At 41.5% G+C, this 15,614-nt stretch overlaps 1 protein-coding gene across 5 annotated transcripts in view; it reads right to left on the bottom strand.

The window, feature by feature from the left end:
* The window catches only part of TBC1D5 (TBC1 domain family member 5), an 802,157-nt gene that overhangs the window by 680,880 nt on the left and 105,663 nt on the right, over positions 1 to 15,614 (bottom strand). For 4 of the 5 annotated variants that reach the window (XM_077491382.1, XM_077491384.1, XM_077491383.1 and 1 more), the window contains one exon: positions 10,018 to 10,098. The exons of the other annotated variant lie outside the window; for it this stretch is intronic. The gene's annotated coding sequence lies outside the window, so the exon portion shown is untranslated. The remainder of the gene's footprint in view (positions 1 to 10,017; positions 10,099 to 15,614) is intronic. 5 annotated transcript variants of the gene reach the window in all.

Below are 15,614 nucleotides of genomic sequence, written 5' to 3' on the forward strand. Positions count from 1 at the left end.
ATGAGATTTTAAGGGATCCAAAAGCGGCATTGGGGAGCCAGTACATAAAGGTCTCCCTTTATAAAGTGTCAAGATGCTGAGAATACAGGGCGATAAATGATGGGGACAAATATAGTTAAACACAAGCTTTTTTTTTTTTTTTTTTTTTTTACTACAGGCGATAGATACTTTTATGGAAAGCTGATTAGTGAGTGTACGAGAGGAAGGGGATCACAGCACTTGTACCACCTTGTCATATTTCATTGCACGGATTTTAAAGAAACAATGGCACTGAAGAATTACAGCACTTTATGAACTTTTTTTTCACTACTTTGAAATGTTCATGTATATGAGCTTATTGCTGGTATTGTAGGAAGTATGCGTGCGCTACTTGTGTACGTGTTTGCTTATGCACACAAGCACAGAGGGATGGGGACGCTTTCCATTTTTTATTATTACTATTTATTTTACTTTTTATTCTTACACTGTCCCTTTGATTATTTTATTTTTTTATCACTTTTATTTCTATTACAAGGAAAGTAAATATCACTTGTAATAGTAATAAGGATGACAGGTCCTCTTTATGGAGAGATATCGGGTCAAAAGACCAAAAAATCTCTTCTTTACCTTTAAAAGCAAAGGTTTTACAAAAAATATATATATACATTTTTTCTTCAAGCCTGGACTGGATGGCATGACATCGCACCAGTCCTCCAAGGCCATAGAGTTGATCAAAGATTGTTCACTCTTTAAACGCCTATGGGTGCAGTCTACCGCACCCCGCGCTCAGAAAACTGTTCCAGCGGCTCATGAGAAAGCCAGCCGCCTGCTGAAAAAAATGGTACTGGGGTTAAGGCTGATAACTTCAGCTTTAATCACATTAAACCACAGGCAGACCGCAACGTATATACATATTGCAGTCGGCAAGCGATTAAGAAACAATATCCGCCTCCATTTTATTTTGGATGGATTCTGATTAATTGTAATGGCTGCTGCATTTTGAACTTTATTAAAATGGCCTATGAAATATTGGAATGTTCCTTTCTTGATTATTTTCATTTTAAAACTGCCATCCATAAAGCCATACTCACAGAGCTACATGTATTTTCAGTTTTACCTAGTACATTTTCTACAGCTACAGACAGACCTCTTGCATATAAAAGCAATCCATTTACGTTCCGTTTTTGACCAACTGAAGGTGTCTTCTAAGGTCTCTGCAAATTGAAAGAGTCTCTAATGCCGCATACACACGATCAGTTTTCCCGTCGGAATAAACTCTGAAAGTTTTTCCCACAGAGTTCCACTGAAACTGTCGTGCGTACACACAATCACACCAAAGTCTGATTGTAAAGAATGCGGTGACATACAGCACGTACGACGGGACTAGAAAAAGGAAGTTCAATAACTAGTAGCCAACAGCTTCCGCCTCGTACTGCTTCAGAGCATGCATCGTTTTTGTTCCATTGGTACAGCATACAGACGAGCAGTTTTCCCGATAAATATTTCCGATGGAACCAATTCCTAAAACATGTTCTATTTCTAGGTCCATCAGAATTTTCCTTAAAAAAAAAAAAGTCAGATGAGGCATACACATGATCGGCATATACGATGAAAAGCTTCCGTCTGACTTTTTCTGTCGGACATTCCACTCGTGTATACGAGGCATAAGTTCTCAAACTGTTTTTTTTTTTTTTTTTTAAAGATATTCAGAGCCTTCCACTCCAGCTAAATGTATTTCAAATTATATTTCTGAAGAGGATTCTAAATTAATTTTGTGTAATGAGTCAATCTTCCCTGTGGCACAATAGACCCTGGTGTCGAGCTTCCAGATGATGGACCTTGAATGAGTGATCTTGTCATATGCCTCAGCATTTTGTTCATATTCCTGTTCACTGCGATTTTAGCTCTCCTGCGTCACCAGGGAATCATATTTTTATTTTTATGTACTGTATTTATTACATGTATTTATACAGTTCTATCTAGTTTAAGAAGCCATTTACATGTTATACATTCACAGTCCCTGTCCCCTATATAAAATGTATACATACACATACTATGGACAATTTTGACAGAAGCTAAATACTATGCCAGCATGTCTTTGGACATTGTCTTTTACCAGTGTACCGAAAGGAAACAAACACAAGCACAGGGAGAACAATTCATACAAACTCCATGAAAATAGTGCCCTGACCAGAATATGAACCAAGGACTCTAGTGCTGCAAGGCAGAATTGCCAACCACTAAGCCACTGTTTAGTATGTTTGTTTAGCACCATGTGTGTCTTTCTGTTCCAGTTTTTAGTTGCAACCTATTTATACATATAAGTGCAGCACTTAAATGCGTGATAAATTAGAACACAAAGTCCAAAAGCAAGAGTGACATACAGTCCACAATAAGTCACAAATAGTAATGTTAGTAGTAATAGTGATTTAAGTACATAGTTACATAATAGATGAGGTTGAAAAAAAGTCCATCAAGTCCAACCTATGCGTGTGATTATATGTCAGTATTACCTTGTATATCCCTCTATGTTGTGGTACTTCAGGTGCTTAGCTAATAGTTTCTTGAAACTATCTATGTCCCCCGCTGAGACCACCGCCTGTGGAAGGAAATTCCACATCCTTGTTGCTCTTACAGTAAAGAACCCTCTACATAGTTTAGGGTTAAACCTCTTTTTTCTTCTAATTTTAATGAGTGGCCACATGTCTTGTTAAATTCCCTTCTGCAAAAAAAGTTTTAGCCCTATTGTGGGGTCACCAATATGGTATTTGTAAATTCCATATTCCCTGTCTCTTCTCCAGAGAGAATAAGTTCAGTACTTGCAACCTTTCCTCATAACTAATATCCCCTAGACCCTTTATTAGCTTGGCTGCCCTTCTTTGTACTCGCTCCATTTCCAGTACATCCTTCCTGAGGACTGGTACCCAGAACTGGACAGCATACTCTAGGTGTGGCCGGACCAGAGTCTTGTAGAGCAGGAGAATTATTGTTTCATCTCTGGAATTAATCCCCTTTTTAATGCATGCCAATATTCTGTTTGATTTGTAAGCAGCAGCTTGGCATTGCATGCCATTGCTGAGCCTATCATCTATTAGCACCCCCAGGTCCATTTCCATCCTAGATTGCCCCCGAGGTTCTCCCCAAAGTGTATAGATTGCATTCATATTTTTGCCACCCATATGCGTTATTTTACATTTTTTACATTGAACCTCATTTGCCATGTAGTTGCCCACCCCGTTAATTTGTTCAGATCTTTTTGCAAGGTTTCCACATCCTGCGGAGAAGTTATTGCCCTGCTTAGCTTAGTATCATCTGCAAATACAGAGATTGAACTGTTTACCCCATCCTCCAGGTCATTTATGAACAAATTAAACAGGATTGGTCCCAGCACAGAACCCTGGGGGACCCCACTACCCACGCCTGACCATTCTGAGTACTCCCCATTTATCACCACCCTCTGAACTTGCCCTTGTAGCCAGTTTTCAATCCATGTACTCACCCTATGGTCCATGTCAACAGACCTTATTTTGTATAGTAAATGTTTATGGAGGACTGTGACAAATGCTTCTGCAAAATCCAGATACACCACATCTTGGGCCTTCCTTTATCTAGACGGCAACTCATCTCCTCATAGAAGGTTAATATATTGGTTTGGCAAGAATGATTCTTCATGAATCCATGCCGATTACTACTAACGAAACTGTTCTCATTACTAAAATCTTGTATATAGTTCCTTATCATCCCCTCCAAGAGTTTACATGCTATTGATGTTAGGCTAACTGGTCTGTAATTCCCAGAGATGTATTTTGGGCCCTTTTTAAATATTGGTGCTACATTGGCTTTTCTCCAATCAGTTGGTACCATACCAGTCTGTAGACAATGGTCTGGCAATTACTTGACTTGAGTTCCTTAGGTACCCTTGGGTGCAAGCCATCTGGTGATTTACTAATGTTAAGTTTCCCAAGTCTAATTCTAATTCTGTCCTTGGTTAACCATGGATGTGCTTCCTGTGATGTGTCATGAGGATAAAACACTACAGTTTTGGTTACTGAAGCCCCCCGATTCCCTTGTGAAGACTGGGGAGAAGAATGCATTCAATACCATCGCCATCTCCCCATCATTTGTAACCAGATGTCTTTCCTCATTCCTTATGGCGCCAATATGGTCTGTCCTCCCTTTTTTACTGTTTACATACTTAAAGGATTTTGTCTTTCATGTTCCATCTTAGCCATCCTTATTGCACCCTTTCATTTCTTGTTGCATTCTTTATAAAGTCTGAATGCTGATGATGATCCCTCTACCTTGTATTTTTTGAAGCCCGCCTTCTTTGCTTTTATATGAATTTTTACATTGGAGTTAATCAACCCAGGACTTTTGTTCACTCTATTAAATGTATTACCCAATGTGATGCATTAGCTAATGCTTTTGTTTATTATGCTCTTAAAGCAAACCCATCTCTCCTCTATGTTCTTTGTTCCTAAGCTTTTATCCCAATTTATGCCTTCTAGTAAGGTTCGTAGTTTAGGGAATCTGGCTCTTTTGAAATTCAGTGTCTTTTTATTCCCCTTATGTTTCTTATTTATGTGATTTATACAGAAGCCAATTGACCTGTGGTCGCTGTTACCTAAATTGCCCCGTATTTCCACATCCGTGATCAGGTCTGTATTGTTGATAATCAGTAGATTCTGTAATGCTTTATTTCTAGTTGGTGCGTCTACCATCTGACCCATAAAATTGTCCTGCAAGACATTTAGGAACTGGCGAGCCTTAGATGAATGTGTGGTACCCTCCTCCCAGTCTATGTCGGGATAAATAAAATCCCTCATTATGATTACACTTCTCATCCTTGTTGCTAATCCAAATTGTGATAGGAGATCTGTCTCCCCTTCCTCACTCAGGTTAGGGGGCCTATAGCATACTCCCAGTATTATTTTCCCCTTAGCTTCATCCCTTTGAAGCTCTACCCATAAGGATTCCACCTCCTCCCTAGCTCCCTTAGGGATATCATCTCTCACATTCCCTTGTACATTATTATTGATATATAGGCATACCCCTCCCCCTTTTTTACCCTCTCTATTATTGCGTTAAAGGGTATACCCTTGAATGGTTGTCAGAAAATGATGAGAGCTGTTGAACCAGGTCTCTGAAATTCCCACAAAATCCAAATCCTCCTCGTACAACCGTATCTCTAGTTCACCCATCTGCCAGGCTCTTGCAATTGGTGAACATGTCATGTAGTTTAGACCGATCGCATATTATCCTCTTATTGGTTGTTCCGAGATTGTACTAGGATCTTCTTTACTTGCTGTTCACAAATTGTGTAACACCATGTGTTCTCCACCAACATACACAGGCTTACCAAAAAAAATGTGACACTCATGTGAGAAGTCAGACTGCGCTTATGAGAAGCTTAATGGAACACTGCACAGAATTTCCCAGCCGATACGAAAGTTACCTCTCCATCTCCAGCAAGCATCATAGCACAAGGCATGTGAAATACAAGAAGAAACTCCCAATAGTGTAAATCCAGTTGGTTTCTTTTATTTAAGAACAGTAAAAAATACTCACATCAATACGACATGTGAAATGGTTTCTCAAACTACAATACCCTGAATCCTCAACACTGAGCACATATGTGGTGATGTCATGGATTCTGGCACAGCCCAACTCGTTTTGTCATAAATTTCGTCATCAGTTGTAACTTATTGTCACTCACATTTTCATAATTTTTCTTGTCCCATTTAACTTTGTATTTGTTGGAATTCAACAGAGTCACTTCCATTGTCTGTGTGCCAATTTCAGTACTACCCCAAAATCCTGGTGTCCTTTTGTATAAAAGGGTTCCAATGAAAAATGTTTACATAGAACTGAAGACAGGCAATGGACAATCCAGATATTTACTTATTGCCATAGAGCAATAAAATGGCTTTAAAGTGAGCCCTTTTGACTTCTTTAGTTACAGCTACTGCCGAGTTATTCATTGTCTTTCAAGTCAAGCCACAGAACTCTACTTTGTCCCCTCTTTCCATTAGAAGACTGCCAGGCCGCCAAATCTTTGTTGCCAGGAAGGAGCTGAACTAAAGCTTTCACTTCAACATTCAAGGATACAGGGCATCTGGAAAGTATTCACAACACTTCACTTTTTCCACATTTTGTATGTTACAGCCTTATTCCAAAACGGATTCAATTCATTATTTTTCTCAAAATTCTACAAACAATACTCCATAATGACAATGTGAAAGAAGTTTGCTTGAAATCTTTGCAAATTTAATAAAAAAATCACATTTACATAAGTATTCACAGCCTTTGCCAGGACAATCAAAATTGAGCTCAGGTGCGTCCTGTTTCCACTGATCATCCTTGAGATGTTTCTATAACTTGACTGGAGTCCACCTGTGGTAAATTCAGTTGATTGGACATTATTTGGGAAGGTACACACCTGCCTATAAAGGGTCCCAAAGTTACCAGTGCATGTCAGAGCACAAACCAACCCCTGGGGAAAGGTACAGATAAATGTATGCAGCATTGAAGGTCCCAATGAGCACAATGACCTCCATCATCCATAAATGGTAGAAGTTTGGAACCAACAGGACTCTTCCTAGAGTTGGCCGCCCAGCCAAACTGAGCGATCGGGGGGAGAAGGGCCTTAGTCAGGGAGGTGACCAAGAACCCGATGGTCAGTTTGACAGAGTTCCAATGTTTCTCTGTGGAGAGAGGAGAATCTTCCAGAACAACAACCATCTCTGCAGCACTCCACCAATCAGGCCTTTATGGTAGAGTGGCCAGAGGGAAGCCACCTGTCAGTAAAAGGCACATGACAGCCTGCCTGGAGTTTGCCAAAGGGCATCAGAAGGACTCTCAGACCATGACAAACAAAATTCTCTGGTCTGATGAAACAAAAATGTAACTCTTTGGCCTGAATGGCAAGCATCATGTCTAGAGAAAACCAGGCACCGTCATCACCTGGCCGATACCATCCCTACAGTGAAGCATGCTTTAAAGAAGGTTCCATAGCCGAAACATGTCAGCATACAGCCCGTACCCATGTATCTGTGTAACAAAAAAAGTACTTTTACTCAAGAGCATCCGAGTTGCCAGCCTTCTTGATTCAAGAATTGCATCTGTGGGGCCTGAACGCCTGGGCTAGAGCACCGAATGACAGTTTGTGTACTCTTATATTGGCAGTGGACCTGGGGTAACATTTTGTTTCTTTCTACAGTGAAGCATGGTGGTGGCAGCATTATGCTGTGGGATGTTTTTCAGCAACAGGAACCGAGAGACTAGTCAGAATCGAGGGAAAGATAAATGAAGCAATGTATAGAGGCATCCTTGATGAAAACCTGCTCCAGAGCTCTCTGGACCTCAGACTGGAGCAAGAGTTTTTCTTCCAACAGGACAATGACCCTAAGCACATAGACAAGATAACAAAGGAGTGGCTACCGAACAACTATGCGACTATCCTTGAGTGGCCCAGCCAGAGCCCAGACTTGAACCCACTTTAACATCTACGGAGAGATGAAAATGGCTGTGCACCGATCCACCCAGATGGCACTTGAGAGGTCCTGCAAAGAAGAATGGGAGAAACTGCCCAAAAATAGGTGTGCCAAGCTTGCAGCATCATACCCAAAAAGACTTGAGGCTGTAATTGGTGCCAAAGGTGCTTCAACAAAGTATTGAGTAAAGGCTGTGAATACTTATGTACATGGGATTTTTTTTTTTATTAATTTTTATTATTTATGAATTTGCAAAGATTTCAAACAAACTTATTTCTCGTTGTCATTATGGGGAATTGTTTGTGGAATTTTGGAGGAACATAATGAATGTAATACATTTTGGAATAAGGCTGTAACATAACAAAATGTAGAAAAAGTGAAGCGTTGTGACAACTTTCTAGATGCACAGAGTGCCAGCAGCCACAAAGGTCAGTAAGAGCTTCTTTTAGGCCTTGTTTACACCTGCTTTGCTCTCTGCAGTGCAATCCACATTCAGAGCGTTCTTCAGTGAGTATTAGACAAGCAGCGAGGAGGCGATGTCCTCATCACTTGCTTTAACCCCCTAAATTCCAGACAACCATGCTGCAACTGGGAACAATGTGCGCAGTTGCGGGGCCATTGCAGCGCAGTCCCATAAACTTGAAGACACGAGATATAATTCCTGCTGTGGTTGCAAAGCATTGGGGCCAAGGCATGTGTACACCCGCAGCCACTGGCACTCTAGAAAAAGGGGAAGCAGTCGAGGGGCGGTATAAAAGTGCAGCTCAACTGCAGGATTTTATCAGACTCCCCATCGCAAGTGTAAATGAGCCCTTTACATTTATTTACTGCTTTTTAAATGCACTTAATTATGAGAATCTAGCATGGCCTGGCATACAGTTATACTTTAAACTAAGCAACTGCTATCCTTTCAATTTCATAGTAAAGCCTAACAACCAGTGAAATGATAGGCTTTGCTACCACTCTGAAATGTTTATGCATCCCACACAAAATGACATTGTTCACAGTGTGTAAACCTGGAGTTTTACATTACGCCAACAAGAGCATAGAGCATATAATATTAATGGCAGTACACACATTTACTGAAAGGATGAAAGAAAAATTACTTAAGCGCCTTCTACTTGTGAACATGCTTTTCTTTTCAGTCCATTTAAATTAGTTCTACAAATGTCAACTGAAGACTGTTACATGGATTCACAAAACTGTTAAAATCCCAATTACTGTGGAAGTAAAAACAGTATACCTTTTCCTTCTATTCACAACAAGCAGCAGCGACCACTGGTTACCAGAAAGACAAATAGGTGGTATTCTCCAAATAAATATGAACACAAGAACCTATAAAATCTATAACTACGTCACAGGGGAAAAGTGTAGGGTAAGGTGACCCTAGAAAGTCAGAGATGAAAAATTGTCACTTTATTCCTTCATGTTATCTGATGCAAATTTATTAATAAATCTATACAAGCTTAACCACTTCAGCCCCAGAAGAATTTACCCCCTTCCTGACCAGAGCATTTTTTGCGATTCGGCACTGCGTCGCTTTAACCGACAATTGCGCGGTCATGCGACATTGCAGCCAAACAAAATTGCAGTCTTTTTTTTAACAAATAGGGCTTTCTTTTTGGTGGTATTTGATCGCCTCTGCGGTTTTTATTTTTTGCGCTATGAACAAAAAAGGATGGCAATTTTTAAAAAAATTATATTTTTTACTTTATGCTATAAAACATACCCAATAAAAAATAAAATGTATTTATCACTTGACAATTTTGAAAAAAAAAAAAAAGCAATATTTTTTACATTTTGCTATAATAAATATCCCCCAAAAATATATAAAAAAAATGAATTTTTTCCTCATTTTAGACCGATATGTATTCTTCTACATATTTTTGGTAAAAAAAAAATTGCAATTAGCGTATATTGATTGTTTTGCGCAAAAGTTATAGCGTCTACAAAATAGGGGATAGCTTTATGGCATTTTTATTAGAATTTTTTTTTAATTAGTAATGGCAGTGATCGGCGATTTGTATCGTGACTGTGACATTATAGCGGACACATCGTACACTTTTGACACTATTTTGGGACCATTGTCAGTGATACAGTGCTATAAAAATGCACTGATTACTGTATAAATGACACTGGCAGGGAAGGGGTTAAAAACAAGGGGCGATCGAGGGGTTAAGTGTGTCCTGGGGAGTGATTCTAATTGTGGGGGGGTGGGCTACCTAGGACCCGACAATGATCACTGCTTTCGATGACAGGGAGCAATAGATCTCTGCCTTGTCACTAGGCAGAACGTGGAAATGTCTTGTTTACATCTCCCCGTTCTGCAGCTCCGTGACACGGTCATGGGACACACCAGCTGACATTGAGTCCGCGGGTCCCACAGGCACAGTCATGGAGCATGCGGCAGGGGGAGCATTATCGTCCTGCACTGGTTGACAAGCGGTTAAAGCAGGCATTGAATTAAAAAGCAAAGTACCACTACTTTGTAAACACCTACTGATCGTAAAAATACAACGGAAAAAAGAGAAAAAATATTACCCACCTTACACCCCAACTCACACAAGGTTTTGGATCTTCAGCTTTTCCAGAATCTCATCAGAAGGCTGAGTGATGTCACCAGGACCTAAGTGAGGAAGCCATAAGTCGAAATGTAAGATAAGTATGTTGCATGTTAATTACCTGTAAAAGCCCCCCTTGTGTAGACATCCAAAAAGGGCTAAGAGTGCTGCTGGGAGCCACCATCTTGGATGTAGTGTCAGCAGCCCCAGCAGATTCAGAGCTGTCACTCAAGTGACACTTTATAGATTTCCCTTTCCCTCTTCCCCTGGTGCTACATAACATTGTAGATAGGCTGTTGAGAAGAGATTATAGTCCAGGACTAATGCCCCATACACACGGTCGGAAATTCCAATGGAAAAAGTCCAATTGGATTATGTTGTCGAAAAATCCGATCGTGTGTGGGCTCTATCAGACTTTTTGAGAGCTGGATATAAAATTTTCCGACAACAAAATACGATCTGACTTTTTCCGATGGTGTGTAAAGAATTCCGACGCACAAAGTGCCACACATACTCAGAAAAAAATTGGAGACGAAACCTATTGGCTACTGGCCACTACGTAGTCCAGTCGTACATTACGAACGTCACCTTGTTCCGAACGATTAGATTTCCCGACAACTTTGTGCGACCATGTGTATGCAAGACTAGTTTTGGGCAAAATCCATTGGAAAAAATCCAACAGATTTTGTGGTCGGAATGTCCGACCGTGTGTATGTGCCCTGTCTGCTTTTGACCCTTTATAGTAACATGCAGAATTCAACCTACCAACATCTGCTGGATTAAAGCAGAACTTCAGTAATTTTTTCAACTTTCCATCATTAAATCTTCTGACCTTGTTGTTTTAACTTTGGAAAGTAAAACATTTTTTTCTGCCAGTAAACCCCTTATACAGCCCACTTCCTGTTTCTTGTCTGGTAAAAAGCCTAGGGGCTTATGACATCATGCACAGCGCTCTCTCTCTCTGGTGAGTTTGCCAGGAAGGGAGGGGGGATGAGTCATAAGAGGGCCAATGAAAGCTGCAGAGCTAGAGGTGAGCCTCTGTGTGTCTGTGTAAATGCAGCTGCCCACAGTTAAAATGGCTGCAGCCAGACTCAGTGGGGGGAGATTTCTGCAGCATATTTGGCAAGAACAGAATCACAGTATATATAAAATAATAACAACAATATGCAGAGTGGTTGGAGGGCAACTTCAGAATCGCAAAGATGTTGTTGTTTTTTACAAATTATGTGAGCAGACTGCAGTACCTCTTTAACTAGGACCAAACATTTGAATTAAATATTTCAACTGCACTGCCACCTGTGGTTAAAATCTAGTACTGCATCACAAACATAATTATAAAGTGGTTCTGAGAACCACTGCATCTGAATTTTTCATTTCAGTTGCTACCTACCTAACTCAACCAGGGTTCCTCCAGAGGTTCCCAGGGGTTCCTTGAGCAATTTCTGCCTCCCATATAAGTTCCCACTGGCAGAATTGATCTTTTAGGCTATCTGTGAGGGGGTAATTCTTCCCAATGACCACAAGTTTAAGCCCTTGTATACACGGTCGGACATTCAGACCACAAAATCCGTCGGATTTTTCCCATCTGATTTTGTCTGAAAATAGTGTTGCATACACACGGTCGGACAAAGTTGTCAGAAAATCTAATCGTTCAGAACATGATGAGGTTCATTCGTTATGACGGGACTACGTTCAGGCTAGTAGCCAATAGCTTTGGTCTCATAATTTGATCTGAGCATGCGTGGCACTTTGTCCGATTGGAATTCTCTACAAACGATCGGACAAAGTCCAATCGGATCATGTTGTCGGAAAATTTTATATCTAGCTCTTAAACTTTGTTGGTCAGACATTCTGACGGAAAGTCTGATGGAGCTCACACACGGTTGGATTATCCGACAACACGGTTCGATCGGATCATTCTAAGGATCATTCTTCTGACTGACCATCACACTAATGTATCGGGAGTTGCAGATATAGCAATTTGTAGCAGAGGTTCCCTGAGACTTGAATGTAATTCTGTGTTGAAAGGTTAATAAAGGCTGTAGGGAATGCTTAAAGAGAGGAATGGGGATTTTTTTTTAAAATCATACTTACCTAGATGGATGCAGCATCGCCCCCACCCCCCCCCCAGCTCTATCACTAAGAAATGAGCGATCAAACACCACCGATCGCTCAGTTCTCACAGCTCACCGAGCTGAGAGGTGGGGACTGTCAGTCATGACTCCCTGCTCTGCCCCTCTCCCCCCTCCACGCTGACTGGAGCGCTGGGCTGTGGAGGGGGCAGGAGCGGCCGGCTGAGGCTCTCAGCAGCTCGCCGAGAGGCTGAGCTTGGTGCCAATCCAGGTATGTGGGTGGATCCCGACCATATGGTCACAATCATTTCCCAGCCTGGATCGGTTCTGTAACGTCAGCCGACAGCAGGCTTTAGCCCACTGTCTGCTGAAAATGGGTCACAGGAGTGCAGAATGAACTGCACTCCTGTGATCCATAGGAGAAGTACAGCCAAAGCGTGTCTGGCTGTACTTCTGTATGAGCGAATAAAAATTTAAAGTTCTTATTTCAAATTGGAAATTGCATTTAAAGGAGCACTTCACTCAAAACTGAAGTTTTACTCAAAGGTAGACAATGTAGACCTGAATCATTTAACACCCTTTTCATTGCCAAAGCACACTTTTGAGACTGAATTGTTTTCCCACTTTACCCGTTGAGAACCCCCCTTGGAATTATCATGGCAGGTAATTAGACTTGGGAACTCAGATGCAGAGATTTTTCTACCAGAGGTTTTGCTTCAGCTTTAGGCAGACTGTTTTCTAAAAGCCCAACTTCAGCAAAAACATTTCAATTTTGTTAAAGCGGAGTTCCGCCAAACATTTTTTTTTTTTTTTAAGTCAGCTGCTACAAATACTGCAGCTGCTAACTTTTAAAATATGGACACTTACCTGTCCAGGGTGCCCACAATGTCCTCATCTGAAGCCGTTCTGTCCCTCGGCTCTCCGGTGAAGGCACTGCCATCTTCAGTAATGGAATCAGGAGATCAGCCTGGTTCCCTACTGCGCATGCGCGAGTCACGCTGCACGTCCTCACTGGTCCCTGCAGTCTTCTGGGACCTGTGTGTCTCCCAGAAGACAGCAGGGAGGGACCGAACATGGTGTAGATCACCGCAGAGCCTCAGGTAATCTATGACCTGAAGTGGGAGCAAATACCTGTATTAGACAGGTATCTTCTTCCCCCTCCTTTCTGAAAGGTGCCAACTGTGACAACGGAGGGGGGAAGGAATCCGATCAGCGGAAATTCCATTTTTGGGTGGAACTCCACTTTAATGTTTTACCCCTGTTGGGTTTTACTGCCATCTCAGTCCGAATAGGGAAGATTTATCTCCCTTCTTATCGAGGATGAAGACAAAGACAAAAAAAAAAAGTTTAGAACCTTTGAAAATGTTTTCATTGCGGTTGGCACCTTTCTGTGCCAGTGAAAACATTGAACCCCCCCCCCACCACCATTTTTTATGCTGTTATCAAAGTGAAGGCAGCAAGCAAGGCAGCAATAAAAAGCTGATATAACATTAACCCCCCCCCCCCACGCTATACAAAACCAAAATCATTATTTTTTCAAAATTGTTGCTATTCTTTTGTTTATAACATAAAAAATAAAAAGTGCAGAAGTGATCAAATACCACCAAAAGAAAGCTCTATTTGTGGGAAAAAAGGACGTCAATTTTGTTTGGGTGCAAAGTCGCATGACCGTGGAACTGTAAGTTAAAGCTGCGTAGTGTCGAATCGCAAAAAAATGGTCCGGTCATTTAGCAGCCAAATCTTCCCGGGGCTGAAATGGATAAGGGCAGGAAAAAAAACCTACATCCCCAACATTTCAAGTGAAATGTAGCACCCTCGAACTATGTATTACGGAAGATGAGCGGCTCACTGATGCAAAGCAAAGGAGTACAAAAGATGCCTTAAAGAGGGAGTCCGCCTAAAAAAAAATATATATTAATAGCCAGCAGCTACAAATACTGCAGCTGCTGACTTTTAATAAATGGACACTTACCTGTCCCAGGGTCCAGCGATGTCGGCAGCCGAAGCCGAGCAATCGCTGTGTTGCAGCTTCACTTCCTGGCTCCCTAGTGCGCATGCGTGAGTCGCGTTGCACGTGGCAAGTGGGCCCCGCTATCTCCTGGGACCTGTGTGTTTCCCAGGAGACAGCAGGGGGGGGGGATGCGGGAAGGGGTGTGACTCCCGTGGGAGTCTATTCCCGCAAGTGGGTGCAAATACCTGTATTATACAGGTATCTGCACCCCCCTCCCCCCGGAAAGGTGCCAATTGCAGCACCGGAAGGGGGGAGGAATGAAATGAGCAAAAGTCCCACTTTTTGGTGGAACTCCACTTTAACCACTCATCCGGACCACCCCACGCAGATATACTGTGGCAGCTCTCCTGCATTAAATCACATCCCTGTGCATGATTTCGTGTACTGGGTCTGGAGCGCGTGCGAATGCCGTCCAGTAGACCCGATGTTCGCCAGCATGTCGCGATTGTTCTGTGAAAGAGGAGCATGGATCTTTGTCTTCTCCAAGTCAAAGCACCCCCACACAGTTAGAAAGCACTCCCAGGAAACACATTTAACCCTTTGATCGCCCCTGATGTTAACTCCTTCCCTGCCAGTGTCATGAGTACAGTGAAAGTGCTTTTTTTTTTTTTTTTTTTTTTTTTTAGCACTGATCACTGTATTGGTGTCACCGGTCCCCAAAAAGCGTCACTTAGAGTCAGGTTTGTCTGCCGCAATGTCACAGTCTCGCTAAAAAAAAAAAAACGCTGATCTCCACTATTACTAGTAAAAACAATAAAAAAATGTAAGTTCTATAAATATATACCATAGTTTAGTAACTTCTGCATAAACCAATCAATACAGACTTATTGGGGGTTTTTTTATTACCAAAAACATGTAGCAGAATCTATATTGGTCTAAACTGATGAATACATTTTTTTTTTATTGGGCTTGTCTTATAGCATAAAGTAAAAAATATTGTTGTTTTTTTCAAAATTGGCAGTCTTTTTTTGTTTATAGCGCAAAAAAATAAGAAAACGCAAAACTGATCAAATACCACCAAAAAGAAAGCTCTATTTGCGGGGGGAAAAAAAGGACATGCATTTTATTTAGGTATAGCGGTGCGCGACTGCACAATTGTCAGTTAAAGTAAAGCAGTGCCGTATTGCAAAAAATGGCAAGTCTCCCAGAAGACTTCAGGAGGGAGGGGGAAGGAGAACTTCAGCTTTCCGATCACCTAGGCAGTTAGAGCGGAAGTGGGAGTGGGTACCTGTCAATATAGGGTACCTACCCCCCCCCCCCCATCTGAAAAAAGCTGCATTTCACAAACAGGAGCAAGGGAGGAGGCCTTAAAGTGGAACCTCCCCTTTTGGGTGGCTCTCCGCTTTAAAGTGTATGTCAAGCCAAAACTTTTTTGCTGAATTTTGGACAGAACAAGGAAGGGTTCTTTATCTGAAGCTCTATTAGAAAGATATGCCCTCCATTCCTATCCTGCTGACAATGTTCCACAGAGGAACTGAAAGTAACTCTCTCACAGCAA

This window comes from Lithobates pipiens, unplaced genomic scaffold (assembly GCF_037356315.1).
Source record: "Lithobates pipiens isolate NorthernLeopardFrog02 unplaced genomic scaffold, aLitPip1_a1.2 Scaffold_19, whole genome shotgun sequence".
Classification (NCBI taxonomy): Eukaryota; Metazoa; Chordata; class Amphibia; order Anura; family Ranidae; genus Lithobates; species Lithobates pipiens.